This window comes from Marmota marmota, unplaced genomic scaffold (genome assembly GCF_001458135.2).
Source record: "Marmota marmota marmota unplaced genomic scaffold, marMar, whole genome shotgun sequence".
NCBI classification, from domain to species: domain Eukaryota; kingdom Metazoa; phylum Chordata; class Mammalia; order Rodentia; family Sciuridae; genus Marmota; species Marmota marmota.
Genome location: NW_025999842.1, coordinates 42,405,195 through 42,417,808, shown reverse-complemented (window position 1 = coordinate 42,417,808; position 12,614 = coordinate 42,405,195). Strand labels below are relative to the sequence as shown.

Sequence of the window (12,614 nt, the reverse complement as noted above, 5' to 3'; positions counted from 1 at the left end):
TGGAATTATCTTATAAAGACCTTGTGTCTTTCTGATATTAACAAGTCTGCTTTGTCTCAGGGGATGAAGAGATCCATCCTCTACTTAGCAACAGACTTTGCACTAAGAAAGTAAAACTGTCTGTAGACTAAAGCTGTACCTTACTAGTAGCCACCTCCCCCACCATCAAAAAAAAAAAAAAAAAAAAAAAAAAAAAAAAACAAAAAAAACTTGTTGAAAGAAGTGTTTTTTTTTTTTTTTAACAGGCAAAAGGGAGCCGCAATTCTTATTTGAGAACTTTAATCAAGTTTTCTGTCTGGGAGACATGGATTAGCAACTTGGTTTTATTTTGGTTTCTGCTGTGTATGTAAGAATGTGAAGAGACAGTAAGTCTGATTTAATGAACGGTTGAAATAAGAAAAAGAGCAATCCCTTCATATCGGTTCTCTGGTTTACAGTGTGCTGATGCTCTTGACCTCTTCAAGGGCCCCCATTTAGCTTTCCAGTTTCTTCTGACAATTTTAATACAACCTACCATCTCATCCACATAGAAAGTCCCCAATATACAATCATGTTTTATGCCTCTCTGTACACCTCTATAAACCTCTAGTATGATGTTTATTACTCTGTTCAGTTATTACTTGTTTATAAATCTTCTCCATCTATAGATTTTGAAAGCATATGGGTTAAGGATCTTGCCTAATGATCTCTGTGATTGGGTGACAGCCTCATTCAAAATTTCTTTTGTTTGTTTTGGGGAACCCAGAGGTGCTTAAGCACTGAGCCATATTGCCAGTCCTTTTAGTTTTTATTTTGAGAAAGAATCTTGCTAAGTTGCTTAAGGCCTTGCTAAGTTGCTGAGGCTGGCCTTGAACTTGCTGTCTTTCTGTGTAGCCTCCCTAGCTGGGATTTCAGTCATGCGCCACCACACACAGCCCAAAATATTTTAATGTCAAACATCAGTTTACGAACCAGGTGTTTGCTGAGGAGAGATGTGAATGTGCAATAGAGTTTAGTGGAAGAGAAAAGAGCTGAAGTGTGAATTCCGATTAAAAAGGAGTAAGCATTTCTGTCTCTGGAATACTTACGCTAGCATTTCCATTTTTAACCACTTTATGTATCACTGACTTAATAAATAGTTCAACCTCAAGGAGAGTCTTCTTGGTGTCTCATTCTCTGTCACTGCATAGAACTTATATTTTGGATCACTTGAAGAAGGCACCTTGTCATGGTGGAAACATTTAGTTCTTCTGTGGAATAACAGAAATGGGAGGACAATGAAGCCTCTTGGGTTGAACTTGGAATACATCATTTAAAGTGGCAGCAAGTGACGTTGTAAGCCAATGGAGTGAGCTAATTGGGGAAAATGATACATAATTTATAATCTTGAAAATGAATGTCAAATCCTTCAAAATGATTAGAATTTTTCTTCAGAGGCAGTTTAGGTACTTTTTTTTGTTATACTTAAGAAGCGTTTTAAAGAACATACACTCTATAGAGTATTAATAAGCATTGTGTTTTTAAAAAGATTCACTGTAAACTTTTGAAAATATTGGTTTTAAAGAATCAAAGTGGGATCTTTACTATTGTCTTTAACATTTGATGGTGTTGGGGCTGGGGATGTGGCTCAAGCGGTAGCACGCTCGCCTGGCATGCGTGCGGCCCAGGTTCGACCCTCAGCACCACATACAAACAAAGATGTTGTGTCCGCCGAAAACTAAAAAAATAAATATTAAAATTCTCTCTCTCTCTCTCTTTAAAAAACAAAAAGATTTGATGGTGCATTATAAATCTTCAAGAGACTTATGTGGCATAGAGTAGTTTACATTTTCCTGACCACAGTTTCTTTTCTCTTTCTTAATATTAATGCAGGGCTCTTCTCTTTTAATGAAACACTTTGAGAAATGTTTTACATAAAGAGTTCCATAAGAACTTAGTTCCCCACAAAACACCACATATTAATTATACCAGTAGTAACATTTTGTCCTCACACTTCTGCTTGCCAGCCTGAGACTGAATATGATTCAAAGGATATCTATTTATTTGTTTATTTTATTTTATTGGTCCTGGTGATAGAACCTTACCACTGAGATACACCCCCAGTCATTTTTATTTTAAATTTTGATTTTGAGACAGGATCTTGCTAGGTTACTGTGGGTCTCTCTAAGTTGCTGAGGCTGGCCTCAAACTTGGGATCCTTCTGCCTCTGTGTCAGCTGAAGATTTCCTATTTTCACAATAAATAAAACAAGGTGGGAATGAGGTTGGAGAGCAAGAGGAGTGTTTTTCAGAATGAATTAGTGCTTGACGTAGGCCCAAATATTTCAAGAAATGACATGTATTTGAGCAATGATCACGAGATAGAAACGGCAGTGAATCTCACAATGTAGGCAGTGTATTTGACAAAAAAAAAAAAAAAAATCAAAGCAAAACAAAAACAACCAAGTTAAAAACAAATTACAGGATAATGTTAACAAAATTTCCTGATCAAATTTCAAATGACAATTTGTACTTTTCTATTTTGGGGTGGTTGGGGGTCTTTTTCTTTCTTCCTTGAAAGAACAGACAGGAAATGATTCTTGCCACTCAGTCGAGGGGGCATATTTACCTAGTTCCTCATGATGTGACCAGGAAATCCTGTGTAGAAAAAAAGTCATTGAAAAAGGAGGGGAAAAAATGTAGCCTGCTTATGTTTTCTTAAACTCCTGCCCCACTCAGGGAGCCATTGAAGATAAAGTCTCACTTTTTTTTTTTTTAAACAAATTTCATCACACAGGTTCCTGCATTTGGATTTGCTTGTCTCCTGTTGTTGAAACCCTAAGGAAAGGATTTCAGATGCATTTTTCTCGCAGTCCCGGATTTCCCCAGGACCCACAGGAATGGTGGAATTTCCATGCCGAGGAGAAGACATTATTGTTTTGCAGGTTTTTAACCTCATGCCCCACAGGCCTTTTGGTCTCCTGCTGATGTCTGTGAGCTGCACCTCAAAGGCAGAAATGAACAGGCTCTGTGATCTCTCTCCTGAATGACAGTGACTCTGCCAGCCAGGAGGGGGCTGTCACTTCGGATTCCACAGCAACTTGAGCAGCTGCAGCTGCTGCCTCAGGGAAAACCAGATGCACCCATGTTTCCAATGCGCATTCAGGTTTCTTAAGAATGTACAGACTTGTCGCAGTTGCTTTGCAGGACTCTGGTATTTGAAATCTGTCACAAAGCCAATTCCAATTTGGGTAATAATATGATAACTCTTTGAGCGCTAGGCGCCACATACTAAATTTTACTTGAGGGTTCACACATTCTTGCCAACAAGTTCTATGAACCCCGTGTTATAAATAGGGAAACTACCCAGAGTGTCTAAGGGTACATGGTGAGTCAGTTCTATAAATGGTAATCTGGCGACACATCTATTCTCTAATAACTTTTATCTATTTTTTTTTTCTCCTCATAAAATATTCTGTCCTCAGGCACGGTGGGGGCCATTTGTTAACACCTGGCTATGAAGAATTAGCAACTTAAATAAGTTGCTCTGAATCTTTAAAAAAATTTTTTTTTTTAAAGTTGTTGATGGACCTTTATTTTATTTACTTATTTATATGTGGTTCTGGGAATGGAATGCAATGCCTCAAGTGCTCTACTGCTGAGCTACAACTCCACCCTCTGCCCTGAATCTTGTTTGGAAGAAGTACTGTTGCAGTTTAGGGTCAGAAAATGAGGGCTTTTATATTATATGTATTTGTCTGTAGTGGTTATTGGTTTTCAAATGTGAGTTACTCTCAAATTTCCTTTCTTTCTAGAGGAGGCAGAGGCTTCATTCTCTTGATTCTCTATTTTCTTCCAGCTGTTTCCAAGTTTGCTGTTTTTGACACTTTAGAAAGTGTGAGCATGAAAATTTAAGATTAGATCACAGAAAGCAAGGTTTTAAAGGCCATAATTCTTCCTTTTTCTTTTGACTTTGGAAATTTATTTGGTAAAAAGTTATAGAGAAGTCTGAATAAAGTGACAGTAGTGCTTAAAATGTAGGTGAGCTTGGGACTGGGGCTGTAGCTCAATGGCAGCTTGCTTGCTTAGCATGTGTGAGGCACTGGGTTCCATCCTCAGCACCACATAAAAATAAACAAATAAAATAAAGGCCTTCTGTCCTTCTAAAACTAAATTTTTTTTTAATGTAGGTGAGCTTGAAATGTGCACAAAGACACACAGGATATCCAAATCAGATCTGGAGCGTATGGCTGAGGGTCAGGATGTCCAAGAGATGGAAATGTCATCTTCAAGATGTATACATGAGAAAGCTGCAATTAAGTTCTCCCTGAAATGCTAGAAGCAGTGAAATATTGTTCAATCTATGAAAATGGGGCCAGAAAATCTCTACTTACTGTTGTATCAGGTGTGACAAGAACATTTTTCTTTGATACAGTTGCGCAGGTCAAAGTGTCACCTTCAAAAAGAAAATAGGCAAAACAGCCGTGGATCAGTCATAATTAATATTTGCCACAATGTTCAGATTTTTAAGCCGATGAAATAAGCATAAGCTGTTCCCAAACAACCCACATTCAGACTATGTATGAGAAACACACTGACAGGGAAGAATCGATAGAAAAAAAGATGAGAAAAGGCACACCATGCCAATATTAATTAAAAAGAAAGAAGTGGCCTATTAATACTGGATAAAGTTGGCTTCAGAGCACTGAAAATTACCAAAGTGGGAGTATTATGTAATGACAAAAGGACCCAGCCATCAGGAAGATGAAACAAACCTAACTGCATATAGTCCAACAATATACATTAAGAAAAAATAAAACCACAAAGCAAAAATTAGTAGAGTTGGAAAGGGAAGTCGACAAATTCAAAGTTTGAATATCAAGAATGAAGAAGACTTGAACAAATACAAGAGATCTATGAACATGCAAGAACACTACACTTTACAAAAGCAGAATATATATTTTTAAAAGTATCTGTGGAAAAGTAATCAAGATATATCATATTCTGGACTAAGATACAAACAAACAAACAAACAAAAACTGAAATCATATAGTCCTTTTAGTCCTGATGAAGTCAAACTAGACATTAATACCAGAAAGACAACAGGAACATTTTCAAATACTTATAAATTAAATAATACACTTATAAATATTAATGGATTAAGAGGTAAGTAAATAAGAAATGACAGATACAGCCAAAATGAAAATACAGTATATCAGATAAGTGGAATGTAGTATTAAATGTTTGCATGAAAATAAAGTTTTCAAGTCAGTAATTTAATTTTTACTTCAAGAAACTATAAGATGAATAGCAAAATAAACCCAAAGCAAACAGAATAAAGGAAATAAAATAAGAAGCAGAAATCATTGTATTTGAAAATAAGATAAAAATACAGAAAATTAATGAAAAAAGCCGGTTTGTAAAAAAAGTATATGAAAATGATAAACCACTAACAAGACTAATTAAAATAAGATTGATAACAATAAGAAGTGAAAACTAGAAATCACCAATATCAGGAATGAAACAGAAGATTTCACTACTTACATTGTAGCTGATAAGAGAATAAGAAAGGAACCTTACAATCATGAATTTTATAGTTGGAATAAAGTTGACTAACTCTTTGAAAAGCTCAAATTACCACAACTACAACAAGAAAAAAGTTAAGTAGACTTGCAATCGGTTGAGAAATTGAATTCACAGTTATAAAGCTCTTAAAAAAAGGAACAGAAGAAAAAAAAATCTCCAAACCCAGATGGCTTCACTGGTGAATTGTGTAACACATTTAGAGAAGTATTAGCATCAATTTCTTACAACATCTTTCAGAAGACAAGAATACAGTTTCCAAATCATTTTACATAATCAGTATTATTCTGATATCAAAACCTGTCAAAAATAGTTTTGTAAAAAAAAAAAGAAAAAAAAAAAACTAGAAAACTACAGACCAACATCTCTCATCAACTTAGATGCAGGAATCTTCAGTAAAATGTCAGCAAACTGAATCTAACAATACATAAACCAACTGTATACCATGATCAGGTGGCATTTGTTGAGGTACACAGGGTTATTTCAACATTTCACTCACATTTAACATAATCCATGATATTAACAGGCTAGTGGAGAAGAATTCATATGATCATATCAATTCTTAGAGAAAATAATTTGTTCATATCTAACATCTACTTAAGATTAAAAAAAAATAAACAACTTAGCCCATTAGGAGTAGAAGGAAATCACCTCAACTTGTTAAAGAATGAATAAATAAATAAACCCACAACTAATTTTATGCTTAATCTGAAAGACTGAATAAGATAGAGAACAAGGCAAAGATTCTGTTCTCTTTCCCCTCACTCAACAAAGTACTAGAATTCTAGACACAGCAATAAGACAAGAAAAATAAATAAAATACATATAGATTAGAAATGAGAAAATAAACAGTCTCTAGTTGAAAAAAAATGATTGTCTACTTTAAAAATATCTAGGAATCTTTAAAAAAAAAACAAAATACCTCTACAATTAATGAGTTTAGCAAGGTTGTAGGATACAAGAACAACACACAAAAATCAATGGTATTTCTTTATATGAACAAGAAAGACTCAGTAGCAGAAATTAAAAACACAATATTTGTAAACATTAAAAAGAAAATTAAAAACTTAAGTATGTACTGAATGAAATGTGTACAGCATCTGTTTTAAAAAACGCTGATGAAAGAAATCAAGGAAAACCTAAACAAATAGACCTATCTTGTTAATGAATTGAAAGGCTTAACACAGTAAAAATGCCAATATACTCAAATTGAGGTACAGATTTATTATAAAAATCTCTGTGACATAATTTTTAGACATAGACAAGTTTATTCTAAAATTTATATGGAAAGGCACAAGACCTAGAACAGCTGAAATAATCCTTTCAAAGAAAAATGTGGGGGGAATAACCCAACTTAATGAAAAGTTTTACCATTTATATTATTCAAGACAGTGAGGTTGGCTAGGAGATGAACATGGATTAAAAGAATAAAAACCAGAAATTGACTCACACAAATACACTCAACTATTTTTGACAAAGGCACAAAAACAATTCAGTGGCAGAAGGATAGCTTTTTCAACAATGGTAGAAACAGTGTTCTGAAAAAATTGAATATTCATAGGCTAAAGAATGAATCTCTACCTAAATCTCATATTGCTTAACAACTCAAAATGAAAACAAACGTCAAAGCTAAAACTGTAAAACTAAATTTGGACATATATGCAAATGATATATAAAACACACTCAGAAATGAATATAATAATAGGGAAAATCTTAATTAAGTAAATTAGACAATGTTAGTATCTTTGTTATGATACTGTTCTATCATTTTGCAAGATGCCTATTTTAGGAGAAACTGAGCAAACAGTACACAGGATCTCTCAGTTTATTTCTTGCAATAGTATTATTTCTTGCAACTGTATGCGAATTTACAATTTTCTCAATAAAGTTTTCAATTAAAAAATTGATCTTGACCTGATGAAACCTGTAGTACCAAACAAACCAAAGAAAATTGAGAAACTACTCTGTAGAAATGCTTCTACAATGCAGACCCCCCTTAAAACTCTTAGTTTATGAAAATAACACTGTTAGCACTTATGAAATGCTATAACAAAATACCTTATTCTGGGTGCTTATAAACAAAAGATGTTTATTTCTTACAGTTTGGGAGCAAGGGAAGTCCAAGATCAACATGCTGGCAGATTTGATGTGTGCTCCTATTGACTGGTTCACAGATGGTGACTTTTCTAGCTCTTTTTCCTCATGCTGGAAGAGAGGAACTAGCTCTCTCTTTCATGGGGGTACTAATCCTATTCATTGGATCTCTGCAAATACTACTAAAAAGAAGCTCATGATCAAGAATTTCAAGCCACATGAGAAAATGAAGTACTACAAAATAATGTCAGCAGATGCAATAATTAAGAGATTTATATCCAACAATTTGATATAGAACACATTGAAAAACTTTAACTTAGGATGTTCAAAATTTTCAAGGAAATGCTAAGAGGACAAGAAAATAATCCAGAACACTGGAAAATAACAGAAGGATTGAATAGACAAACTATTGAAAAGTATAGACATAAAAGTATATTGAATAAAATGAATTCCGTGAGTGGATTAAAATAGCAGATTAGGCATAACTCAGGAGAGAATTGACCAGAAAGGTATGAGAAAATTGACCTGGATGTAGTATGGAAAGATGAGGAGATAGAAAATATAAATTATCAGTAAAGAGATGATAAAGGCTGAAATTAAAGAATAGGAAGAAAAAACATACTCAAGAGACTGATGGAATCCTCTGGATTCAGTTATGGAAGGTGTGAGGGATTTGTGGAGGTGGGGTTTGGTAATGAGTCTGAGGTTTCTATCTTAGGAGAAAGGGGAGTTTGAGGTATCTGCTGAATACTTAAGTGTGTCCTGTTCAATTGGGTTTATGATCCCAGGCCTCAGGCAAAAGCAACACTTTGAAGGGGAATTGCTTTTCAGAAAAGCAAACTGAAGCCTGAAAATGGTATAAACTTTTGTCCTGTGGAAAAGCAAAATTCACACCTACAGGTCAGAAAGACTGATTGACAAACAACTAATTCAAATAGAGTGTGGAGTAGGTGAAGACTGATATGAAGAGTGAAAGCCTTTGTTTTGTACAAATTCTTAGTAGGCCATGTGATAAAGAGTAGCCTAATGGTTCACTTACATAAAACTCTGTATATACTGCAACAAGTGAGCATTTTACCCTGACACATAGCTGACTAAAGAGAAATTTTGTTCAAGGATAAGTGAAATAAGTTAGCTTCTCTAGGGAAGTCACTGTTATAGATAGAACAAAGGGCTCATCACTAGAGTTAATTATTGATTTTAGGAAGGTGAGAACCACTCAACATAATTTCCACTTAAATATAGTTCAAAGGGGGTGTATTTGCACAGATAGTATCTGTTGAGCTTTAATCAATAGTGAATGAGGGGGATGCCCCAATTTATTTATTTATTAATATATTGTGTCCAAGTCAATAAATTTACAACTATTCTTAATTTGCTTTTATTTACTACCTTTTCTGTTTCCTAGGACACAACATTATAATAATGCTATTCTAATCTCTGATTCAAATCAAAGAGATAGAGACTGTGACGCTTAGATTATACAAGTCAGTACTATTACAACAGGTTCAATCAATTTGTTTACCGATTTGCTAAAATTTATTGAGTATTTAAACCATACTGCAAATAACAATTAGGAAAATTTTCTATTTCAGAAGATACTTGAGCAGTGAAGGGAAATAATTCAGAATTCTTGGTTTTGTGGTCAAAGACACCTGCTTTGTGGACCACTAATTGCTTGGTTTTGAGGCAGTTAAGAAGTGTCTCCCTGCCTTCATGAATGAAAGGTGACAATAAAATGACCCACCTCAAAAGAGTGAAGATTGCCTAACTCTAGCCTGTGTAAGGACAGCATTCCTGTGCTCTGCTGAGTTACTCATGATGGATAAAACAGTGCATTCAGGCTGTCTGTATCTGAGTTCCTCCATTTTGTGAGGCAGCAGCTTGCCATAAGCTACTCCATTTTCAGTTTAAGGGCTGAGGTGGTGTGTCGCCACATCCTGTTTGAACAAGTAATCAACCATCCTCTGTCTGGCACAATCATAAGGCATAAACTGATAAATAAGTTATCCTGCTAATAAGAATGACCACTGTGAACTTATTGAATTAATCAGAAGTACGCAGATGCATGGGCATATCAAACTCATATTGAAAAATCAGGCCCATGAGCTTATCAAGCACTCCAGATCACCAAATGCTGCAAACCCTCGTTAGAGACCCATAAAAGGAGGGACACCCTGAGACTGGACAGAGCGGCACCCTGACCCCCTTACCTGGTCACTTGTCAGGAGTCTTTCCTAGGAAAATCACCACAGTTGCATACCCTGAGAAGCTACCACCTTCCAGACCTTGGCCTAGAAACAGTACTTGTATATTGACAGCTCCGTGCCCTGAACAATTCCTTGGCGAGCTCATAATCTTATCTGACCCCCTGTAGTGACTCTCTGTGTCTATATCTGCTCTTTGCCTTTGCACTCAGTTCACTCTCCTGAAACCCTGTGGCTGCCTCAACCCTTTCTTAGCCTTTCTGTCTTATATCTCTCTCTCTCCTGGCTGATGACTAACAGGTGACCCACAAGAATTCAGTGAATTGCCACTGATGAAAGTGGTATAACCTGTGAATTTATTGTTTTTCAATAAATGTTGACATTGTGGAGAAACACAACAGTGTTTGGTATAGGTTAATGACAGCATGCTCACGACAACGTAATATTCAATGCCTAGTAGACAGTGTTAAAAAAAAAGTTAGGTTTCACTACAATTTGACATTTTCTTGCTGCTGTCATTTTATAATCAACCATCAATTCTATTAATGAGAAAGCTTTAATATGGAGTATTTTGACTGATAGTTTTCTGTACGCAGTTGGTGTCAAAGCACAGCCTTCAATGATAGAGGTCGTGTAAAATTAGAAAGGAAGAAAGTCACTTATATTTAGCAGCTGTGTCACAGGCACTGAGAAAGGAACTTACACATATGCTCTCTCATTCAACCTGCCTCAGAGCCTTGTGGAACAGTGGCTATTCTCATTTCAGAGTTGAGATAAGTAAAATCTGTGTCAGAGAGATCATTAGTGGCAGAGCCATTTTAAAAACCCCTAATTCCCCATTTTTTTACTTTATTTTAGAAAAATGTGATTAAGCCCTATTATTGATTGAATGGAGTCTGATTTTTTTCTTCTTTTGATACTTCAGGTGGTTTGAAGCTATCTGTGCACTAATCTCCTTTTACTCTTTCTGTTGTATATGTAACAATGTTAAAAATAAGTCACAAAATAATTATGTTTTGCGTAGTTCCTGGTTGATCTCTGATAAATTACGACCACTTAGGCTATGCAGTCTGAACTGATGAAATTATAGTTAGATGATAGATGCTATTAGAAACTAACAGCAGGAGTCAGAGCCTGACCATAAGTGGATAAAAGACTGAGAATCATAGAACTTGGCCACTTGGACAGCCTTAGAAATGTGTGTCCTTAAATTTTAGCAATAAGGAGAAATCAGGCTAGAAGAAGGGTGTAACAAAAGGAAAAACAACTCCATCCCCTACAAATTATCAAAAATTGTTAGCCGGGCGTGGTAGCACATGCCTGTAATCCCAGCGACTCAGGAGCCTGAGGCAGGGGGTTCACAAGTTCAAAGCCAGCCTCAGCAAAAGTGAGGTGCTAAGCAACTCAGTGAGACCTTGTCTCTAAATAAAATACAAAATAGGTCTGGGGATGTGGCTCAGTAGTCGAGTGCCTCTGAGTTCAATCCCCAGTACCCCTCCCCTCAATTTTTTAACACCAAAAAGTACACATTGTTACGTGGGCATGGAGACACATGCCTGTAATCCCAGTGATTTGGGAGATTGAGGCAGGAGAATTGCAAATTTGTGGCCAACTTTGCAAGGCCCTAAGCACCTTAGGAAAACCCTGTCTTAAAATAAAAAATAAAGACAGGTGGTGTAGCTTAGTGGAAAAGCACTCCTGGGTTCACTCTCCAGTGCCGAAAAATACATATTTCATGTTGTCATACATTAGGAAACTTTGTACAATTTTGTATATATTTAGACACATGAATGGATATTTTAAAATAAACGTGTATTGAAAGAAAGCATTTTATGTTAATATCATTAAAGTTTATATTTCATTTGGAAAAAAAGATAAATTACCCCATATTTAAATCCTTGGATGATGGTTCAGAATTTATATTTTTGCTGTCTTTCTGGGTTTATTATATACCTTAGGTGTTTTTAGTTTAGAGTTTGCTTATAGTGAAATGTGATAAAAGTTTAGCATGAAAACATGAGTTTGAATTCCAATCTTAGAGCTCCCTCTTCTGTTTACCAGTAGGTATGATAAATTCTTATTCCTATCCCCAGATTTGAAGATTGGGTCAGAATTTCTATTTCTATTATTAATTTTTTGAAATCTATCTAATTTTGGTAGCTAGTAATTAACAGTTTATCTGAAGTACAGTGTGGTTGACCAGGAACCATTGGGTGTACCAGAAGCTTCTAAAATGCTTATATCTAGGAGTCAAGATCATATGTCAATTGAAGTGCTAGGGACTCCTTGGCCATCATCGAAGAAGAGCTCACTGGTTGCTGGTCTGACAGATGAAAAAACTGAAGCACCAAGCGTTAAAGTGATTTTCTCAAAGTTACATAGCTGGTAGAGCCAGGCAACCAGTCTTCCTGATCCCAAAGTCTGTCCTCCCCTACATGAAAAATGATAGAGACAAGCAGAAGAGTGACGAAAGAGACAGAGAAGAGTTTATGACTCATTTATTCAATTACTCATCTAACAAGCAAGGTTAGATTTGTGAATTGTATGCATTTCAAAACTAATTTATTTATTTATTTATTTAAATTTTTTATTGTGGGTTGTTCAAAACATTACAAATTTCTTGACATATCATATTCCACACTGTGATTAAGTGGGTTATGAACTCCCACCTTCACCCCATACACAGATTGCAGAATCACATCAGTTACACATCCATTGATTTACATATTGCCATACTAGTGTCTGTTGTGCTCCGCTGCCTTTCCCATCCTCC

The 12,614-nt window shown here is 35.5% G+C and overlaps 1 long non-coding RNA gene across 1 annotated transcript; it reads right to left on the bottom strand.

The window, feature by feature from the left end:
• Positions 1–2,454: 2,454 nt before the first annotated feature.
• Positions 2,455–5,629, bottom strand: LOC125611525. Its single transcript, XR_007341803.1, has 3 exons — positions 5,502–5,629; positions 4,352–4,413; positions 2,455–2,615 (listed from the first exon to the last, which is right to left on the bottom strand). It is a non-coding gene; the product is annotated as an uncharacterized LOC125611525 (long non-coding RNA).
• Between the last annotated feature and the right edge of the window lie 6,985 nt (positions 5,630–12,614).